Raw genomic sequence first — 23,084 nt, 5'->3', positions numbered from 1 at the left:
TAACCCCAATACTCATGCTAAAGCAATAAGAAATATAATGCAAAAAAAAAAATGGGGAAATGATCATAGAAGGAAAATCTACTCATTCTTGAAATGTCAAATATTTAGTATAGCTGGTATGATGGTTGATTTTATGTGTTAATAGGACTGGCCTTGGGGTGCCCAGATTAAACATTATTTAATTTCTGGGTGTGTCTAGGAGAGTTTTTCTGGATGGGATTAGGATTTGAATCAATGGACTTAGTAAAGTACATTGCCCTCCCCAGAGTAGGTGGGCCTCACCCAATTTTTTGAGGCTCCAATTAGAGCACAAGATGGAGGAAGGAGAAAGCACCCCTTTTTACTGCCTCACTGTTGAGCTGGGGAATCTCATCTCATCTTCTGTAAACCAGGATTTACACCATCGGCTCCCCTGGATCTCAGGCCTTCCTACTTGGATCGAATTATACCACTGGCTTTTCTGGATCTTCAATTTACAAACAGCAGATTGTGGGACTTCTCAGCCTCAGTAATCACATGAGACAATTCCTCATAATAAATCTATCTACCTATCTATCTGTCTGTATCTGTCTGTCTGTATCTATCCATCTGAATCTATCTATCTATCTATCTATCTATCTAATCTGTTTCTCTGCGAAACCCTGACTAAAACAGCTGGATCATAGTTTCTTAATGTAGGTGAGAGTTTTCCAATGGAATGTTTCCAACTGCGTGCCAAGGAAAATACTGTATAGATGTTTGACTATAGGTAGGCATAGAGGTACGTGTTTGTACACACACACTTTATTTTGTTTTACATCTTAATCATATAAAAAATAAAAAGGATATCATGTAGAGCAGAACAGAAATAATTCTTTGCCTTTTGAGATGATTAATTTCAGTTTATTTATTGACTATAATGTAAATCCCTATAGGTTTAAAATCTTGGTGAACTTTCTATTTAATACACATTTTGAAAACTAGAGAAAAAGTTCGTAGGCATCATAGCACTATTTCTTGGTAGTAATGAATCCTATTACATTTATGACTATATTATCATATCAGTTAATGCATTTTCTGTGCAATGATGCAGTTCCACCCCCGACATCCATCAGCAAAATGAATCTTTTTTCAAGGTCTCTGCATGAATACTAAATAAATCAATAGAAAATATGCAGAGTCATAATGTGCAAGATAAATCCATGTTAACTGTAGCTTGACTAATGCTGTTGTTCAGCATTTTTATTTTGACAACTACATTTTCTTATATTGTAATATACAAACACCCACCTTTTCCAAGTTAAACTTATTTTTATTCCAATCAAGCCCTATTTATCAATTGAAATAAACAAATAGGACATTGGATACTTCTAGAGAGAAACAGGAAATATGACAGGAGTTACATAATCTTTCCCCATATATTAGGTATTACTATTTGATTTCTTCATAACTGTTACTTTCCATACAGTCTGTACCTTCTCAGCATGCATGTTGCTGGCATCAGTTTCTTCCTATGGAGATTGCATTTCTGCATTCAGTTTTTCTTTTTGGCAATATTATTATGATGTTAACTGCTGATGTCAAAATATCATTTCTATTTATCCCAGAAACAGAGAGACGATAAAGAAGTGTGAGGAAAATGTCATTTTCACCAGGATAATCTCCAGGTGATATTATCCCAAAGATAACTTTCCAGAATACTGTTTTTCTTGTATTATTTTCTCCCAAACTTCTTTTGACGAACTGTTGACCTTAAAGTCCTAAATATCCAACATACTGCTAGGAGACAAATCTCCCCCTGCATCCTTCTGTCTGAACAAGCCCATTACAAACTTTCTGTGATTGATTCAAGCACTTCAGATAGTATTTCTTGTAATAAATACTTTGGAATAGCCCAGGTACAGTGAAAACCATAACTTTCATGACCATAGAATTTGCTAAGGAGGTTTACTAAAATAATTTGAATGATCTTATTTAGATCTTATTTCACCTGTCATTTAGGTCTTACTTGATACTCTATTTCAAAAGGAAAAGAGTAATAACAAACTGAATTAATATGTTCTTTATGGTAATATAAATCTGAATCAAAAAAGGATATATTTACTCAGTGATGACTCTATTAAGAATTTTCTCATGCATCTACACTCTTAATTCTCACACAAACCTATGAATTGTATGCAGTTATCATTTTGATTTTCTAGATGAGAAAATGCCCAAGGAAATCTATTATACAGGTTTACACACATAGTGAATTGGGGGGAGGGTGAATTCACTTCTACACAGGTGGGCAGTGCTGTTTTCTTAACCCTCACCTTCTCTTGATTCCTATCAACACACTTCATGAAATTATAGGATATTTCTCCTACAATGATTCTATTGCCTTTTTTTTACTAAAATATTTACCTCATAGAAAAATAAACAGCAGCCTACAATCGTAGAGATATTTCAATCTAATTTTAGGAACAATGGCAAACAGAAGAAAGTGTGAGTAAAAGGCAGTTTAGGAAATGTTAGCAAACATAAGTAAGGTTTCTAAAAATCTTTATTTTTTGGTATTTTCATAACTTCTTGCTTTGGAATATTTCTTGGTTAGCTTATAATGAGAATTAGTTATTAGTTATTGTTGGTGTCTCAGGAACGCCCACCCCATATGTAGCCATCAAAGTAGCAATCAGCTAAGTGTCACCTGCCTGCTGGGACAGTTTCCCTCTCTTTCCCTATTAATTGTTAGAGTCTAAGTTTGGGAAAGCTGGAGATTCATTCTGATTAATTGTATTTCAGTCGTTTCTATTTTCAAGTTTTCAGCAAGGCCCAGGCATGATACAAACATTCTTATATGAATTTAACCGTTTTTTTTTTAAATTTAATTTTATTTTTTATTGACGTATGGTTGATTTACAATGTTGTGCCAATCTCTGCTGTACAGCAAAGTGAGCTTTATTTTTTATTAATGAAAATTTTAAGAAAGACAGGGCTGTCATACTGCTTTAAATACAGTTGTCTAAAAAGACATGCTATCGGAACTGCAAAATATTGATGTTTTTCCATCCAGTTATAGTACTATCTACCAAACATGCTATATGTGTTTGCTATTTAATTAAAATACTTTAAGCAATGTGCCTTTTACAAGTTTTCTTTGACACACGTAAGAACAAAGGAAATTTACAGTAATCATGATACAGCATTTTATCTTAAAATAATTACATATAAAAATAAATTAGAATAGTGCAAAAGTTAGTGAATTTCCCAAATACAAAATGGGTCTCATGAAAAATATTTTCATTCCAATTTTACATAGACTTCCAAAAAAATTATGTCTACCTTTTACAATTTACAATTCATAGAGAGAAAGGCCACAAGATATTTGTGATTTAAACAAAGTTTGATTATAAATTTATGTGTTTGTTTTTCCCAGTGAGTATAGTATTTGAGTGGAAGTAAGCATTATTTATGTTTTTTTTGCTCCTCACTTAAATGTGATGCAAGTCTTAGAATGGGTAAATATCTGTAACATTTTATATCGTATAGCATATGTTTAATAGCTTTAATTGCAAGGTCTATAGGTAATAATGAAGTAGGCTGCTTAAATCTACAATTATTTCATAGTAGATAAAAGTTCAATATGATTATGATGATCATAACAAATGTGTGCTATCACACATCTTTTTCCTCAAATTTCAAAACATTATAGTTTGAAAACGCATTCAAACTGTTTTCAAGGAGCAGTCAATATGTTATTTTATTTATGCTTTATGTGAGTAAAAATTTATTTTCTACAATATAAGAAAAACACTATCTGATTGTAACAATAAATGAACCTATGTAATTTAAAACAAATGCAGTGAAACCCTAAATGAAATCAAATAGATAGTCCATTCAATTAAAAAAAAAATGAAAAAACAAAAACATTGATACTGTTAGATATATTCCAAGCTTAATGTAGAAGGAATTTTCTTCTTTATTAGGGAATAAAGAAGGATTTGTAAAATTTTTTTAATGAACTACTTTAAACCTTTCTCAAAATCAAATGATCATACATGCCTGAGCCTGTTTCTGGACTCTATATTAAGAGTAGAAACTTATGGTTAAATCTGGCTCACAGCATGTTTTTCTATGTCCCATATGTTAAGAATGTTCTTACACTTTTAAAGGTGGTATAAAACAAAACACACAACAATAACAAATAAAAAGAGAATTTGCAAAAGAATTCTATGCAGCTGAAAAACTGAAATATTTACTATCTTGTGCTACACAGAAATCTTTGCCCACTCTTGTACTATATTTTTAAACTTTTCCCAGCTTTATTGAGATACGACTGACATGTATCATTGTACAAATTTAAGGTGTACAGCATAATGGTTTGACTTATATATATTGTGAAATGATTACCAGCCTTTAGTTAGCATCCATCATCACATATAGAAACAATAAAAAGACAAAGCAGAAAAAGAAAAGAAAAAAATTTTTTCTTGTGATGAGAACTCAGGATTTACTCTCAACAATTTTCATATATATCATTACTTTTACAGAAACATGTCTCCTATTATTTTCAACATAGTTACTTATTTGATCATATTGGTATCAGCCAATGAAACTGTTTAAATTTTTAAATGTACCCAAAAGAAATTTAATATCATAGTGATTTAATATCATCTACCAACTATTAAAAATCAGCTGTTTTAATTTGTTCTTTCTACGCCTACAGCACATATTTCTATTTAATTTCCTTCACATAATATATACATGTACTCCTATTATGTTAATTTAAATATGATAAGTATATGATAGGAATAAACAGTTTAACAGAAGAGTGTGCTGTAAGACTATGTAAGTGGAAAATAGGAATCTTCAGTTTCTAATAATCTTTTGGCAAAATCAATGAATAGTCTCCTTAAAGTCTGAAAAGATGTTAAATTATTATAAAGCATCACCTTAACTCTATCAGATATTTTATTTGAAGATTCATAATTTATCTGTTGGAATTAAAAGTGGAGAACTATCCATATACCTTCTTTTTTTTTTTTTTTTTTGACTGTGTTGGGTCTTCGTTGCCACTCAGGCTTTCTTTAGTTGCGGCGAGAAGGGGCTACTCTTCGTTGTGGTGCATGGGCTTCTCATTGCGGGGGCTTCTCTTGTTGCCGAGCACGGGCTGTAGGCACGTGGGCTTCAGTAGGTGTGGCATGCGGGCTCAGTAGTTGTGACTCGCTGGCTCTAGAGCACAGGCTCAGTAGTTGTGGCGCATGGGGTTAGTTGCTCCGCGGCATGTGGGATCTTCCCGGACCAGGACTCGAACCCGTGTCCCCTGCATTGGCAGGCGTATTCTTAACCACTGCGCTGCCAGGGAAGCCCCCATATGCCTTCTTGAAAAAAATGCAAGCGTGCAGCTAAAACCCAGATGAGACAAGGATGACTGAGAATGTGCCCTAAGCATTCTCATTATTGAGAATGATGAAAATAGAGAGATGGGGTTTTCCAACACACTTTCAAAAAAGTGTTAACTATCTTCTCTTTGAAAGAGATATGGCATAAAACATCATCATAATCTTTTGCCCGGATGAAATAGGATGCTTCTGCCTTCGATAATTTTAAGGTCATTCTCTATGCTTTTTTCTCACAAGACACTCTCTGGATCACCTATTGTTTCATAAAAATGGAGGATGTATGTAAATATTGTCACTCCCTCCTCCTTCCCTACTCTACAATATATGTGAGTTCCACGGATTGAGGAGGGAAGGTGGATGTAACACCCGGCACTAGGGGAAGAATAACCCCTATTTTATAGGAAGTTTTCCTTGTGCACTAGAGTCTGACACTCGGAGAACAGCAAAGGCATAGGTTAAGATCATTTTTTAGGGTTGTTGGCATAATGTTGAGGGAAATCCTTTTTGATGGTTTATATTTTTGTTACTGAAGTAGAGATTGAGTTCATTAAAATTATGCATGAGTAGCAGTGCCATAGGTTCAAAAAAAAAGAAAAAGAAAAGAAAAACTTTTGAAACATCCACTATGGAGAGGATGGGAAAAAAAAGAAAAACCAATTAAAACAAAAGGTTTTCTAGACACTAATTAGGGCTCAGTTGAAGTTGAGTTAGGCAACTGATAAAGAGATCAAATCTGAGACGTTGTAGTTTTTTCCAGTAGACTTCATCAGTCCTGGATTTGCTATAGAGAAGCTACCTGGATGGATTGATCTAGGGTAAAGGTGTTCCTAGCATAAGGCAACATAGCATAATTGCTGAGTTTAATTAAAAAGGAGACGTTCACAGAGCATGCATTTGATATAACAGGGAGAAAATGAGGGCTCAAGAGAGAGGGGTCTGTCTGAGGCTCAAGAACATTCATTGAATAACCCCTAAATGAACCAGAAGAAAAACTTGTATATTTGACTTAATTTCATAAGGAGGATCATTTTAAGTGAATGACAAAATTTGGACAATTATCATAGAAGAGTTTGGATAACATGGATAAAATTTGTGGACCACTGGAGAAAAAAGTCAATAAACTCAGCTTAAGGAGATTGCATGAACAATCAACATAAATTTGCCTAGAATTATGCACCCAAAATTTTAGGGGCAAATGTGCTCATTTCAATGCTATGTTTTAATACTGAAAAAAATGTTGACATTAAAATTCTGGAAAAAAAGTTATATGTAGTTCACCGAAAATATCAGCATCAGTCAATATTTATAGGGAGCATATGCACTTGCCAAAAGGTGTGTATTTTCACCATTCAACTTGTTAATTTGAGGTAAAGTAATACCTTGATAAGAATGCAGGCATATTTATAGATAAAGTAAAAAAATTAATTTTAGGTTATCTTAAATATTAATGTATAAATACTGTGGAGAAACTGACATTTTTAAATTCTGAGGAGTAATGTATTTTACAAATAGTGTTATATTTATGTTTGACCTCAAATAACAGAACAAGCACAGGTACAGAATATTTTAAAGTACTAACTTAAAATTTCAATTCTCAGCATTGCTTATTCTAAAAAAAAACAACACTTCTCTTTCAGTAGTCAATGTGTTAGTTAGGGTTCTCCAGAGCAACAGAACCAATAGAAAAACAATCTGTATATGTGGTAGATTAAAGGGGTGTGGTCTGCCACTTCATAAAAGCTACTGGAAGGGTATTAGGACTGGAACATTGTGTGTAAGAGTAAAATGCAAATAAACAGAGGAGATAGATGAAGATCAGAATATATGGGGGTTTGTAAGTCATATCAAAAAATTTGGGCTTTGTGAAAAACCACTGAAAAGTTTAATAATATGGCAAATATAAAATGAGTAATCTCATAAGTGAAGGGGTGCCATAATCATGTTTATGTATTTTGAAAGATAACACTGGCTGTACTGTAAAAATCCATTGAAACTATGATTCCATTCTTTGAAGACTTACATTTTAGTAAAACATGCCTCATAATATAATTAAATACAATATAACAATTATTATGCATATGAGTAGCATTACTTCTGCTTGGCTGTCTTCTTTCAACACAGTAAGGGAAGGATGACCTATTAGAAGTCTGTGTTAATTGGCCACATGAGAAATAGCTATGATCCAGATAAGTGTGGTAGCAATAGGGATAAAGATAAATGGACAATTTAAAGAGATATTAGGGAACAAAATAAGACAGGACTAATGTTTAAATCAGTTTTGGATTGGGGCAAAAGGAGCAGTCAACAATAGTTCCTGAATTACTAATTTGTGCAAATGGGTGTGTCATGTACTGAGAGAATACTGGAAGAGATACAAGATTTGAAGAGTAATGCAACAAATTCAGTTTTACACATGAAACTTGAATTTCCTGATAGATAGTCAAATGAGGAGCACAGGAATATTTAAGGATTCAATAGGCTAAATGTATGAAAGAAAAATTTTTTGGGTTATCTGGGGAAAATATATGGTCGTACCACCTCTGAATGCCAACACAGGACTGGGATAAAGGCTACCAGGCAAGAATACGTTGGGTTACACTGAGTGACCAGAAATAAACATACGAAATTTTAACCAGGAAACAGAATAAAGACCCATTGAAAATATGGTATTATAGACAGAATAAGGTCAGAAGCTAAACAAATACATGAAAATATGGTATTATAGACAGGAATAAGGTCAGAAGCTAAACAAAACATATAACATAAATGTTATACATAAATATAACACAGGAAGAGGAAACCACCTTAAGATTTATCCATAAACAAAAAAGGAGGCCATCATTTTGTTCTTACCTATTGTTGTCTTGTGGCTCAGGGTGAAATGGAAAGTTTTATAAAAGCGAGTTCAGGGAGTTTAAAGAGGAAGTTTCTGTATCACTCCAACCATGGAATCATAAAATTCTGGACCAGTGTGATCACCATGGTAATAAAAATGAATCGATTTTTTAAAGAATTGGTTTATAAGAATTAACTCATATGATATTAAACACTGGACTGATCTAGACATTAAACAAGAAGGATAAGTTAAAAGAACATATTAAAATTTTGAAATGGGTGAGTTAGAAAATCATTGTATCAATGAGAGAGCAAAGCAAAAAGACTGTCAGCTCTGTAAACTTGGACAGGTTTACACCATTCTGATTATAGACATCTGGAAAATGGGAGTTGAAGCCATTAGTTGAAGCCTCCCAATAGATCTTGTGAAGTTTAAAGATTTAAGTGAGGTAACGTGTGAGAACAGAAACCATTAGGTCCTGGTTTACCACTGTAAATCCATATCTCAGAACAGCTCTTCACACACTCTAGGTACTCAATAAATATTTGATGAATGAGTAAAAAAAAAAAAGTAGAGAGAGAGAGAGATGGATGTTGAATTTTGCAGAAAAATATAGGAGAATAAAAACATGAAAAAGGCCACTGGACTGGACACATCAGTATAAAGTCAAATTTTCTTATTAAAAACAGCTTCTTACAGATTTCAGAGTGTCTCCACATTGTTTCTTTAAAATGGAATCAGGACAAAAGAAAAGAAAAATAAATCAGGCAGAATAAAATTGGTAGTAGTTGAAAAGATTTCCCAAAACACAGATGCCAATATTACTTTACAGAAGCGCTTTCTATAGTGCATTAATGTTTGATGTATTTCTGAAGTGAAACACACATTTGTAATTCTTTATTCATCAATTTTGCCAGTGAGAAAAAAAAATGCTGACATAAAAATGATAATAAACTTAATTTGCAATTATACTCTTCTATTAACAATGTCAAAAACAAATGAATCGGGGGGACCTTCAAGATGGTGGCTGAGTAAGACGTGGAGATCACCTTCCTCCCCACAAATACATAAGAAATATGTCTACATGTGGAACAGCTCCTACAGAACACATACTGAATGCTGGCAGAAGACCTCAGACCTCCCAAAAGGCAAGAAACTCCCCACGTACCTGGGTAGGGCAAAAGAAAAAAGAAAAAACAGAGACAAAAGAATAGGGATGAGACCTACACCTCTGGGAGGGAGCTGTGAAGGAGGAAAGGTTTCCACACACTAGGAGCCCCTTCACTGGTGGAGAGGGGGCTGGGTGGGGGGGAACCTTCGGAGCCACGGAGGAGAGCGCAGCCACGCGGGTGTGGAGGGCAAAGCGGAGAGATTCCTGCACAGAGGATCGGTGCCGACCAGCACTCACCAGCCCGGGAGGCTTGTCTGCTCACCGGCTGGGGCGGGCGGGGGCTGGGAGCTGAGGCTCAGGCTTCGGAGGTCGGATCCCAGGGAGAGGACTGGGGTTGGCGGCGTGAACACAGCCTGAAGGGGTTAGCGCACCACAGCTAGCCGGGAGGGAGTCCGGGAAAAGGTCTGGAGCTGCCGAAGAGGCAAGAGACCATTCTTTCAGGGTGCGCGAGGAGAGGGGATTCAGAGCGCCACTTAAAGGAGCTCCAGAGACGGGTGCGAGCCGCGGCTATCAGCGCAGACCCCAGATACAGGCATGGGACGCTAAGGCTGCTGCTGCCACCACCAAGAAGCCTGTGTGCGAGCACAGGTCACTCTCCACACCGCCCCTCCCGGGAGCCTGTGCAGCCCGCCACTGCCAGGGTCCCGTGATCCAGGGACAACTTCCCCGGGAGAACGCACGGCACACCTCAGGCTGCTGCAACGTCACGCCGGCCTCTGCCGCTGCACGCTCACCCCGCATCCGTACCCCTCCCTCTCCCCGGCCTGACTGAGCCAGAGCCCCCTAATCAGCTGCTACTTTAACTCCGTACTGTCTGGGCGGGAACACACACCCTCAAGTGACCTACATGCAGAGGCGGGGCCAAATACAAAGCTGAACCCCAGGAGCTGTGAGAACAAAGAAGAGAAAGGGAAATCTCTCCCAGCAGCCTCAGGAGCAGCGGATTAAATCTCCATAATCAGCTTGATGTACCTGCATCTGTGGAATACCTGAATAGACAACAAATCATCCCAAAATTGAGGCGGTGGACTTTGGGAGCAACTGTAGACTTGGGGTTTGCTTTCTGTATCTAATTTATTTCTGTTTTTATGTTTATCTTAGTTTAGTATTTAGAGCCTATTATCTTTGGTAGATTTGTTTATTGATTTGGTTGCTCTCTTCCTTTTTTATATATATATATATTTTTTCCTTTTTCTCTTTTTGTGAGTGTGTATGTGTATGCTTCTTTGTGTCACTTTGTCTGTATAGCTTTGCTTTTACCATTTGTCCTAGGGTTCTCTCTGTCCATATTTTTTTTTTTTAGTATAGTTTTTAGTGCTTGTTATCATTGGTGGATTTGTTTTGTGGTTTGGTTGCTCTTTTCTTTCTTTCTTCTTTATTACTTTATTATTTTTTTATTTTTAATAATTTATTTTTTATTTTAATAACTTGATTTTATTTTTATTTTATTCTTCTTTCTTCTTTTTTTTTTTTTTTCCTCCTTTTCTTCTGAGCCATGTGGCTGACAGGGTCTTGGTGCTCCAGCCGGGTGTCAGGCCTGAGCCTCTGAGGTGGAAGAGCCGAGTTCAGGACATTGGTCCACCAGAGACCTCCTGACCCCACATGACATCAAAATGCGAAAGCTCTCCAAGAGATCTCCGTCTCAATGCTAAGACCCAGATCCACTCAATGACCAGCAAGCTACAGTGCTGGACACCCCATGCCAAGCAACTAGCAAGACAGGAACACAACCCCACCCATTAGCTGAGAGGCTGCCTAAAATCATAATAAGTTCACAGACACGCAAAAACACACCATCTGACAAGGTCCTGCCCATCAGAAAGACAAGATCCAGGCTCATCCACCAGAAACAAGGCACCATTCCCTTCCATCAGGAAACCTACACAACCCACTAAACCAACCTTACCCGCTGGGGGCAGGCACCAAAAATGACTGGAACTACGAACCTGCAGCCTGTGAAAATGAGACCCTAAACAAGGTAAGTTAAGCAAAATGGGAAGACAAAGAAATACACAGCAGATGAAGGAAAAAGGTAAAAACCCACCAGGCCAAACAAATGAAGAGGAAATAGGCAGTCTACCTGAAAAAGAATTCAGAGTAATGATACTAAAGATGATCCAAAATCTTGGAAATAGAATTGAGAAAATACAAGAAATGTTTAACAAGGACCTAGAAGAGCTAAAGAGCAAAGAAACAATGATGAACAATAGAATAAATGAAATTAAAAATTCTCTAGAAGTAATCAATAACAGAATAACTGAGGCAGAAGAATGGATAAGTGACCTGGAAGATAAAATAGTGGAAATAACTACCACAGAGCAGGATAAAGAAAAAAGAATGAAAAGAATTGAGGACATTCTCAGTGACTTCTGGGACAACATTAAACGCACCAACATTCGAATTATAGGGGTTGCAGAAGAAGAAGAGAAAAAGAAAGGGACTGAAAAAATATTTGAAGAGATTACAGTTGAAACTTCCCTAATATGGGAAAGGAAATAGTCAGTCAAGTCCAGGAAGCGCAGAGAGTCCCATAGAGGATAAATCCAAGGAGAAACATGCCAATATACATAATACTCAAACTATCAACATTTAAATACAAAGAAAAAATATTAAAAGCAGCAAGGAAAAAGCAACAAATAACATAGAAAGGAAACCCCATAAGGTTAACAGCTGATTTCTCAGCAGAAACTCTGCAAACCAGAAGGGAGTGGCAGGACATACTTAAAGTGATGAAAGGGAAAAACATACAACCAAGATTACTCTACCCAGCAAGGGTCTCATTCAGATTCGATGGAGAAATTAAAAACTTACAGACAAGCAAAAGCTAAGAGATTCAGCACCACCAAACCAGCTTTACAAAAAAAGCTAAAGGAACTTCTCTAGGCAGGAAACACAAGAGAAGGAAAAGACATACAATAACAAACCCAAAACAACTAAGAAAATGGTAATAGGAACATATATATCAGTAATAAACTTAAATGTAAATGGATTAAATGGTCAACCAAATGACATAGACTGGCTGAATGGCTACAAAAATAAGACCCATATATGTGCTGTCTACAAGAGACCCACTTCAGACCTAGGGACACATACAGACTGAAAGTGAGGGGATGAAAAAAGATATTCCATGCAAATGGAAATCAAAATAAAGCTGGAGTAACAATTCTCATATCAGAAAAAATAGACTTTAAATTAAAGACTATTACAAGAGACAAAGAAGGACACTACATAATGATCCAGGGATCAATCCAAAAAGACAATATAACAATTGTAAATATTTGTGCACCCAATATAGGAGCACCTGAATACATAAGGCAAATGCTAACAGCCATAAAAAGGGAAATTGACAGTAACACAATCATAGTAGGAGACTTTAAAACACCACTTTCACCAATGTAAAGATCATCCAAAATGAAAATAAACAAGGAAACACAAGCTATTTATGATACATTAAACAAGATGGACTTAATTGATATTTGTAGGACATTCCATCCAAAAACAACAGAATACACTTTCTTCTTAAGTGTTCATGGAACATTCTCCAGGATAGATTATATCCTGGTTCACAAATCAAGCCTTGCTAAATTTAAGGAAATTGAAATCATATCAAATATCTTTTCTGACCACAATGCTATGAGACTAGATATCAATTACAGGAAAAAATCTGTAAAATACAAACACGTGAAGGCTAAATAATACACTACTAAATAACCAAGAGATCACTGACAAAATCAAAGAGGAAATCAAAAAATACCTAAAAACAAATGACAATGAAAACGCAATGACCCAAAACCTCTGGGATGCAGCAAAAGCAGTTCTAAGAGGGAAGTTTATGGCAATACAATCCTACCTCAGAAAACAAGAAACTTCTCACATAAACAACCTAACCATACACCTAAAGCAATTAGAGAAAGAAGAACAAAAATAGCCCAAAGTTAGCAGAAGGAAAGAAATCATAAAGATCAGATCAGAAATAAATGAAAAAGAAATGAAGGAAACGATAGCAAAGATCAATAAAACTAAAAGCTGGTTCTTTGAGAAGATAAATAAAATTGATAAACCATTAGCCAGACTCCTCAAGAAAAAAGGGGGAAGACGCAAATCAATAGAATTAGATATGAAAAAGGAGAAGTAACAACTGAAACTGCAGAAATACAAAGGATCGTGAGAGATTACTACAAACAACTATATGCCAGTAAAATGGACAACCTGGAAGAAATGGACAAATTCTTAGAAAAGCACAACCTTCCAAGACTGAACCAGGAAGAAATAGAAAATATAAACAGACCAATCACAAACACTGAAATTGAAACTGTGATTATAATCTTCCAGCAAACAAAAGCCCAGGACCAGATGGCTTCACAGGCAAATTCTATCAAACATTTAGAGAAGAGCTAACACCTTTACTTCTCAAACTCTTCCAAAATATAGCAGAGGGAGGAACACACCCTAACTCATTTGACAAGGCCACCATCACCCTGATACCAAAACCAGACAAAGATGTCACAAAAAAAGAAAACTACAGGCCAATATCACTGATTAACATAGATGCAAATATCCTCAACAAAATACTAGCAAACAGAATCCAACAACACGTTAAAAGGATCATACACCATGATCAAGGGAGGTTTATCCCAGGAATGCAAGGATTCTTCAATATACACAAATCAATCTATGTGATAAACCATATTAACAAATTGAAGGAGAAAAACCATATGGCCATCTCAACAGATGCAGAAAAAGCTTTTGACAAAATTCAACACCGATTTATGATAAAAGCTCTCCAGATAGTAGGCATACAGGGAATGTACCTGAACGTATTAAAGGCCATATATGACAAACACAGCCAACATCGTTCTCAATGGTAAAAACTGAAACCATTTCCACTAAGATCAGGAACAAGACAAGGTTGCCCATTCTCACCCCTAATATTCGACATTGTTTTGGAAGTGTTAGCCACAGCAATCAGAGAAGAAAAAGAAATAAACGGAATCCAAATCGGAAAAGAATAAGTAAAGCTGTCACTGTTTGCAGATGACATGATACTATACATAGAGAATCCTAAACATGCTACCAGAAAACTACTAGAGCTAATCAATGAGTTTGGTAAAGTAGCAGGATACAAAATTAATGCACAGAAATCTCTTGCATTCCTATACACTAGTGATGAAAAACCTGAAAGAGAAATTAAGGAAACACTCCCTTTTACCATTGAACAAAGAGAATAACATACCGAGGAATAAACCTACCAAAGGAGACAAAAGACCTGTATGCAGAAAACTGTAAGACACTGATGAAAGAAATTAAAGATGATACAAACAGATGGAGAGATATAACATGTTTCAGGATTGGAAGAATCAACATTGTGAAAATGACTATACTACCCAAAGCAATCTACAGATTCAATGCAATCCCTATCAACCTACCAATGGCATTTTTCACAGAACTAGAACAAAAACTTTCACATTTTGTATGGAAACACAAAAGACCCCAAATAGCCAAAGCAATCTTGAGAAAGAAAAACAGAGCTGGAAGAATAAGGTTCCCTGACTTCAGACTATACTACAAAGCTACAGTAATCAAGACTGTATGGTACTGGCACAAACACAGAAATATAGATCAATGGAACAGGATAGAAAGCCCAGAGATAAACCCATGCACATAGAGTAACCTTATCTTTGATAAAGGAGGCAAGAATATACAATGGAGAAAAGACAGCCTCTTCAATAAGTGGTGCTGGGCAAACTGGGCAGCTACATGTAAAAGAATGAAACTAGAACACTCCTTAACACCATACACAAAAATAAACTCAAAATGGATTAAAGACCTGAATGTAAGGCCAGACACTATCAAACTCTTAGAGGAAAACACAGGCAGAACACTCTATGACATAAATCACGGCAAGATCCTTTTTGACCCACCTCCTAGAGAAATGGAAATAAAAACAAAAATATGCAAATGGGACCTAATGAAACTTAAAAGCTTTTGCACAGCAAAGAAACCATAAACAAGATGAAAAGACAGCCCTCAGAATGGGAGAAAATATTTGCAAATGAAACAAGTGACAAAGGATTAATCTCCAAAATATATAAGCAGCTCATGCAGCTTAATGTCAAAAAAACAAACAACCCAATCCAAAAATGGGCAGAAGACCTAAATAGACATTTCTCCAAAGAAGATATACTGATTGCCAACAAACACATGAAAGGATGCTCAACATCACTAATCATTAGAGAAATGCAAATGAAAACTATAATGAGGTATCACCTTACACTTGTCAGAATGCCCATCATCAAAAAATCTACAAACAATAAATGCTGGAGAGGGTGTGGAGAAAAGGGAACCCTCTTGCACTGTTGGTGGGAATGTAAATTGACACAGCCACTATGGAGAACAGTATGGAGGTTCCTTACAAAACTAAAAATAGATCTACCATATGACACAGCAATCCCACTACTGGGCATATACCCTGAGAAAACCATAATTCAAAAAGAGTCATGTACCACAATGTTCATTGCAGCTCTATTTACAATAGCCAGGACATGGAAGCAACCGAAGTGTCCATTGACAGATGAATGTGTAAAGAAGATGTGGCACATATATACAATGGAATATTACTCAGCCATAAAAAGAAATGAAATTAAGTTATTTGTAGTGAGGCGGATGGACCTAGAGACTGTCATACAGAGTGAAGTAAGTCAGAAAGAGAAAAACAAGTACCATATGCTAACACATATATATGGAATCTAAAAAAAAAAAAAAAAGGTTCTGAATAACCTAAGGGCAGGACAGGAATAAAGATGCAGACATAGAGAATGGAATTGAGGACACGGGGAGGGGGAAGGGTAAGCTGGGACGAAGTGAGAGAGTAGCATGGACGTGTATACACTACCAAATGTAAAATAGCTAGTGGGAAGTAGGCGCATAGCACAAGGAGATCAGCGCGGTGCTTTTTGTCCACCTTGAGGGACGGGATGGGGGGTGTGGGAGAGAGATGCAAGCGAGAGGAGATATGCGGATATATGTATATGTATAGCTGATTCACTGTGTTTTACAGCAGAAACTAATACACCATTGTAAAGCAATTATACTCCAATAAAGATGTAAAAAAAAAAAAAAGTTGAAGCTGGTTGATAAGTAAAAGGGGCTTTAGTATAATATTCTTTTGTATTTGTTTTAAATTTTGCATAGTAAATACTTTAAAAACAAAAGCAAGTAACAAAACAAAACAAATGAATCCTACTCTTGGCAAAATAGTCCATCTTAATATTTTGCATAACTTCAAAAACTCATTTTGTTTTATCTTCACAGTAAGGAGCTGAGTCTATTATTTTACTCTTCAGCCTAATTAATAAGCTAATAGTAAATTAAAAAGTTATTCAAGGGTGAGTGGGGATATTTTCTAATATGGTGTCAAATGGCCTTCCTAGCATGTCCCAAATCTCTTTTGCTATAGCTTTATTCCTATACTGTTCTCCAAATCCTGGAACTTCACAAGTGTCATGTGTCATTTTTTCCTAGTACTATGATTAAATCAATTTTAGAGTGTAATTAAAACTTTTACCCTCATCTTATCGACTTAAGTTTACAATATTAACACCATAAAGTCACTTGTCTTGTAGGCACTGAGATGATTCCATGAAAGCTGCTTCTGAAGACAGTAGCTTATTTTACATGGATTCATGGTATAATTAATATATTTCTCTCAGATACAGACAATTAAAACTGTACACTTATTGTGCAATTTTGATCTATTTATCTCCTAGAATGGAGAGGAATCTGTACCACAAATTCTAATTAAAGTCTCCCCTGCTCACCACTCCTTTCACACCCATTTAAACTCTAGATAATTTGAAATGCTTGTGATTCCCAGAACATTCCGGGATGCTTCATATTTATTTCCTGTCTTTGCTTATGGTACCGCTTTTCCTTGGCTCTTGGACCACTCCACCTTTCTGGTCTGTCAGTTTTAAAAACAGCACTCTGTTTATATGTCCTGTTTCCTCCTAGGAGAATTGATGATGCACTCTTTAATGTCCCATCCTGTGTATGAATCTATAAGGACACCTGTAACACTTTATTGTACTAATTTATTTTCAGTTCTGTTTATCTCCCTGTAGCTGAAAGCCAATTAATGGCAAGAACTGTGTCTTCTATGTATCCTTATTCCTATCATATGTCTCAGGGCATATATCACTCGGTAGAAGGTTAATAAGTGTTGAACGCATGAATGAATGAGTGAATGAATAAAGGATTCATGTTTTTATTAACCGATCTCCTGAAAGTATCAGGGTCTGAAAACTATCATATTTCATGCGAGTTTAGGGAACATTTTCAAACAATTATATAGAATTTTTATCTTTCAATATTGAGCTATAAAGACATTATGGACAGTACAAGCATAGGTTCATCTTCATAATGTGATTTCAATGATAGAAGGTCAGTAAGTAGATAGTCTGGTTAGTATTACAAAAGAACTAGGAGGATTGAAATTATTTTCAATCTGAAAAGCAATTTTTGAAGTGATCTCTAGATATTACTTTTGAATATGTTAGGTTAATGTGACTTTTGAGTTTCTATCCTTTAGGAGAATGGTGAATATATTTCAGAACAGAAGTTAAGAACATGGGCTCCAGATTCAAGCCCATATATATATATAATTTGCCTCATTGGTGTTAATTTGAATGCTTGATATATGGTCCTGGTTGTATGTAGCCTGGATGAAATAGCATCCCCTTTCTGGGTCATCACTCCCCTTATAATGAAGGAAAACAACAATAAGCAAACCATATGATAGCTCTTAAGCTGTTACTAAGAGGCAGCATGTATCATTCTCACTGTCATACCACTTGCCAAAGAAAGTAACGTGGCAAATCCTAATACATGAGTGTGTCAAAACAACATAATCCTCTTGTAGAACGGGAATTTTTAGAGGGATCATAAAGAGAAGCAGGAAGTATTTTGAGCAACATTTCACTTCCCTGAAGAATTAGTTGTGAGTGTGAAATCAATAATGCAGAGTTAGAGTATAATTTCTGGAGCGGCTTCTGTGAAAAGTTGATAGAATTTGGGATCCATAATACCAGAAAATGGAATAAATGTAGAACAGAAGTCTTTTAATTGGAACTGCATAAAAGTCAAAGTGTCTGGGCAGAAGTGTTTGCAGATGTGTCTGTTTGGCAGTGGAAAGATGAATTAGTTCCTCACTAATTGCCTTTATTTTCTAAGTGAAGCATAAGGGAAGGTCATCAGCTGAGAATCTGTAGGTAGCACGGAAAGTGTAGGGAGAAATAAAACAGTCTCTTCTGATGAAGGAAACAAAAATTCCATAAAAATATATAGAGTAAGATTATTTGGTATTTTTGGTATCGATTTGCAATCAGTGACCATATATAAATATATAATAAGACAATATAGCACAATTGTGTGAGAAGAAAGTAAGTTAAATGTGGATCTCTTTGGAATTATTTGACTAGAAACAAGGATGTTATCAACATTGAAGGGACTTGTAGGATTCAAGAAAATTTTCTTCCCAATCTACAATATTTTCTGCAAAACACTTGTCAGAAGATCTTTTTAAAAATAGACAGAACAGTGTTTATTACTGTGGAATGTAGAGTGTGTGAATTGTATATAAAATCTATACAGGACTGGTATATAATTTTCATATTAACTTCTGACCAGAGCCTCTGGAATAGTTTAAATGTGAAATTCTATGTAAATATATTACTGAGTTTGGATTATATTAAAAAGAGGTCATATTTACGTGTGAAATAGAGTTCTAAGAGTTTTCCCATTGTAACTCATTTAGAACTCACAGCAACACTATAAAATAGGTATAATATCTGTTTTCCCATTTCTAACGTGAAGAAACAGATCATAGAGGCTAAATGCCTGAGGTCACAAATCCGGGATTCAAATTTTAGCAATGTGATCCCAGAGGCCACTTTCTTATATCCCTTTCCATATAGATTGTGGCAAATCATTGTGATGACTCTAGCTTTATTTTGGGGATGAATTAATTGTAAGAGAAGAAAGAAATGGCAGGCCACTCCAGCTTGAACTATAGTTTGAAGGATGCCAAGACAGCAGTTTATCCTTCATAAGATGTGAAGAATCTAGTCTTGGAATTGTTGGGTCTCAAGTAAGTTCATAGCTAAACATAGACCTATGAAAAAAATGTGTCTGTTCATTCTCATAAAAACTCATTACTGATTGTAATAGACATTTGATTCTTAAAACAAACATTTAAAACCTGAGTACAAATTCCTTCTCTGAAAGAGTGGTGGAGTGAAACATTTTATATTCAGTTTTATTCTTTTTTAATTATGTATAGGGCTAAAATGATATTGTGTATCCTGTCCTTTAGCTTTTGCCCATGTTTCCAGAGTGACTATCAATTACTAAGATAACTTGATATTCCTCATTTAGAAAATACATTAGCCATAATCATTACTTAATATTTACATGATATTTAATATCTAAGAAATCTCTGTGAATCTTCAGAGAAGTGTCAAAACCAATAAAAACTTCTAAAAATATGAGTTAAATTATGCTTACATTTGAAACATTATCTTACCAGTATATTATCCTCAAACTATAATAATAAATGTAGGATTGCTTAGGAAAGAAATATTTTCAAATGGAATGATATGATAGGGTGTATTTGTTTATTAAACCGTTGAGTTAATTTTTGATGGTTTTCAGTATTGTTTAAAAAAACACTGAACTTTCTACATTGTAAATTGAGATACCCCACCTTAAGGAATGAAAAGGACAGACTAAAAATAATGATAATTATATAAAAAGTGTGTAGGAGTGGCTTAGCCAAAGTGTAAGTTCACTAATTGTAACAGGGTTTCTGGCTTTTCATTCTAATTGGTTGGCAAGGTCTACAGGACTGAAGTGGAAATCTATTTCTAGATGCTCATTATAAGTAAATGCAATCAAGCATCATCATATCCTAAAAATCTAGACTGAAAATGACACCTCTGGAAGGACCATAGACATGATATGTTAAGGTATGTAAGGATAATCATTAAAATATGACACAACCTGAGAAGAGTGAGAGAAATATCTGCATCAAATAATTTTATTTTAATAAAGAATATAATTCACCAGTGCCTAAAGCAACAGATGTTTTTTCTACTGGTCAAGCAAACTTGTAAGCTAAAGAAACAGGGCAGAAATTAATTAGTTTAGATGGAAAAAAGTGCATAAATAATTGACTGTAATTGAATAAGGTAGAATAATAATGGATAGAGCTGAATAGCTGTAGGGTACAAAGTTTAGACCTTCCTAAAATTTCATGTATACACATAATTATTTCCACTGACTCCCATAAACAGCCTCGTTTGTTGATCAGCAAACAGGAGTTTATTAATTTTAACTACACATAAAGCACAACTTCTGAAGGTCAGAAACAACAGAAGCTTATTTCTCTTCATGTACAATAAAAATATTACATCTAGGCATTAATGTCTCAAAGTTTAGCTAGCTGCTTCTCAATATATGAGCTTTAATCTTAATGCAGCATTTCTCTGCCTTTTCAAAGTCTTAATGGACCAGATTCAAAATGTTAAGAAAGATGGATCAAATAATTTCACAATAGCTCCAGGGAAAAAAATCAAAGTCATTGGATTTAATTCTGCTGCATGCATTAGTATTTGTTTAAATGAAGGCCTTGATTATTAGTCTTAGTTAATATAGATTGAATAATATTCCCAGAGTTGTCTGTTTAAAGCTAAAATTAAAATACAGATGAAAAATTTCCCTTAACTTCATGGCTATATGGCAAGCCTTTTAGCTAATATTATATTAATGCTACATGTATAATTGTAATATATAGCAGTAGGCTATTAAGTCTCTGAATTATGGTCTCAGAACTGGAAGAAATGTTTCTATAATCTATATATGTAGTTCACTTTGCATCAGTCATGAAAATATAAAAACCTAATCTAGAATTCACACTGTCTGGGTTCTTACATAGCAGAGAATTGTTTCACTGAACTCCAAGTTTCTATGAAATGCCTAATTTATACAAAGCATGCACAGATGTTAAACCCTTTAGACTGGGGACAGTGTTGTCTTGTTTATGGTGACTTACTCATCTTGCTGATTCACACTTGGTTTTTAGGTCTATATGTTGGCCATGAAACAAATACAGGTAAACTGGTGTACAATGTCTGCTCTGTCTGTAGGTATAGAGAGTTCTAAAGAGCTCAGCATTTCAAACATACTTTCAACATCTGTGGCTTTTGTTGTTTGGTAAGAGGTTAAGGGGACTCTTGATGGAGGATTAAATTTGTTCATATGAGATTGCAAAGATGCCAGCTGTGATCAAGAGGGCTCTAGAACATTCTAAATGAGAGTCTGATTAATTGCCACTACTTGTGAGAAAGGAACAGGAACCCCACCAGGGCTCTGGAGCCCACACCTCCACTTCAACAGAGCAGCTTCTGGTTTTGTCCATTTTCTGCAAAAGATTTATTTTAAAAAACATTTTCCAAGCTTTTTTAATACCTCTGATTCGACAGATTTGAAGCAAACTTTTTTTTAATGTCATCCTATAAAGAAAATATTTAATTAAATTTCTCTTGCATAGTATTTTCTGTGAAACCTTAGCCAACTAGAATATCCTAACTCTACAATAATGCTCGATTTTCTCTGCTTTTTTTGTTGTTCTTGTTCCTGAGTTACAAACTGTTGCAGTTAATCACCCAGCTCACGTTGCCTAACTCCTTTCCACACTCTCTTACATGCATATGCCACTGGCTTGCCAGGCACTTTCCCCACGTCTGTCAGTGGATATTTACTCATTCATTCAGCGATTCACAGCAACTATGTTCTAGACACTGAAGAAGCTTTAGAGCTACAACAGTTTAAGAATAAAATTAGTTCCTGGGAATATTTTGGTTATTTTTTTATACTCTGCTCTTCTCTATTTTAGCCACTGTGCTCCGTTCACTATTGTCTCTAATTAAGACTCTAAGGCATTTTCCACAATATTGTTTCTTGGATTAAAGATTTTTACGTCAAAAAAAAAAGAGTGATGACCTGCATGTATCTGGCCCTTTAGTGTATTTTTCCCCACATCAATATTGGCTGAATCTACTACTGATTACCTATATTACATTAAATGTTAATTTAAAATCTGCCCTGCTTTTCCTATGTTTACTTTCTGAGGAAAATGTCAACTATGAGTTTGCAATTTTATTAGCTTTTCCTTTCCCGTATCCACAGATACAGGTAACTTTAAAATAAGAAACTTCTGGAAAACAGACTGTTTCCCCAACTCAATGTTCTAAGGACAACTTCACATCTTTACTGTTTTTAGGTTTTTCCTTCTTGAATTTCTTCATTAACTCCCCAGATACGTACTGTTAAATCCATCATAAATTGAAAATATCGTAAATTGAAAACAAACTTAATACACTTGGCCCTCTGTATCCATGGGTATACATCTGAAGATTCAATCAACAGTGAATCAAAAATATTTCAGAAAAACAATTCCAGGAAGTTTTAAAAATCAAAACTTGAATTTCCAGCATGCTTTTGGTAACTATTTACATAATTTACATTTGTATTTTACTACTACTTACACAGTATTTACATTGTATTAGGTGTTAGAAGTAATCTAGAGATGATTTAAAGTACACTGAAGGATGTGCATAGGTTATATGCGAATACTACGCCATTTTATATAAGGGACTTGAGC

The sequence above is a fragment of the Eubalaena glacialis genome, chromosome 15 (genome assembly GCF_028564815.1).
Source record: "Eubalaena glacialis isolate mEubGla1 chromosome 15, mEubGla1.1.hap2.+ XY, whole genome shotgun sequence".
Taxonomy (NCBI): Eukaryota; Metazoa; Chordata; class Mammalia; order Artiodactyla; family Balaenidae; genus Eubalaena; species Eubalaena glacialis.
Note: the sequence above shows the minus strand (reverse complement) of the source record.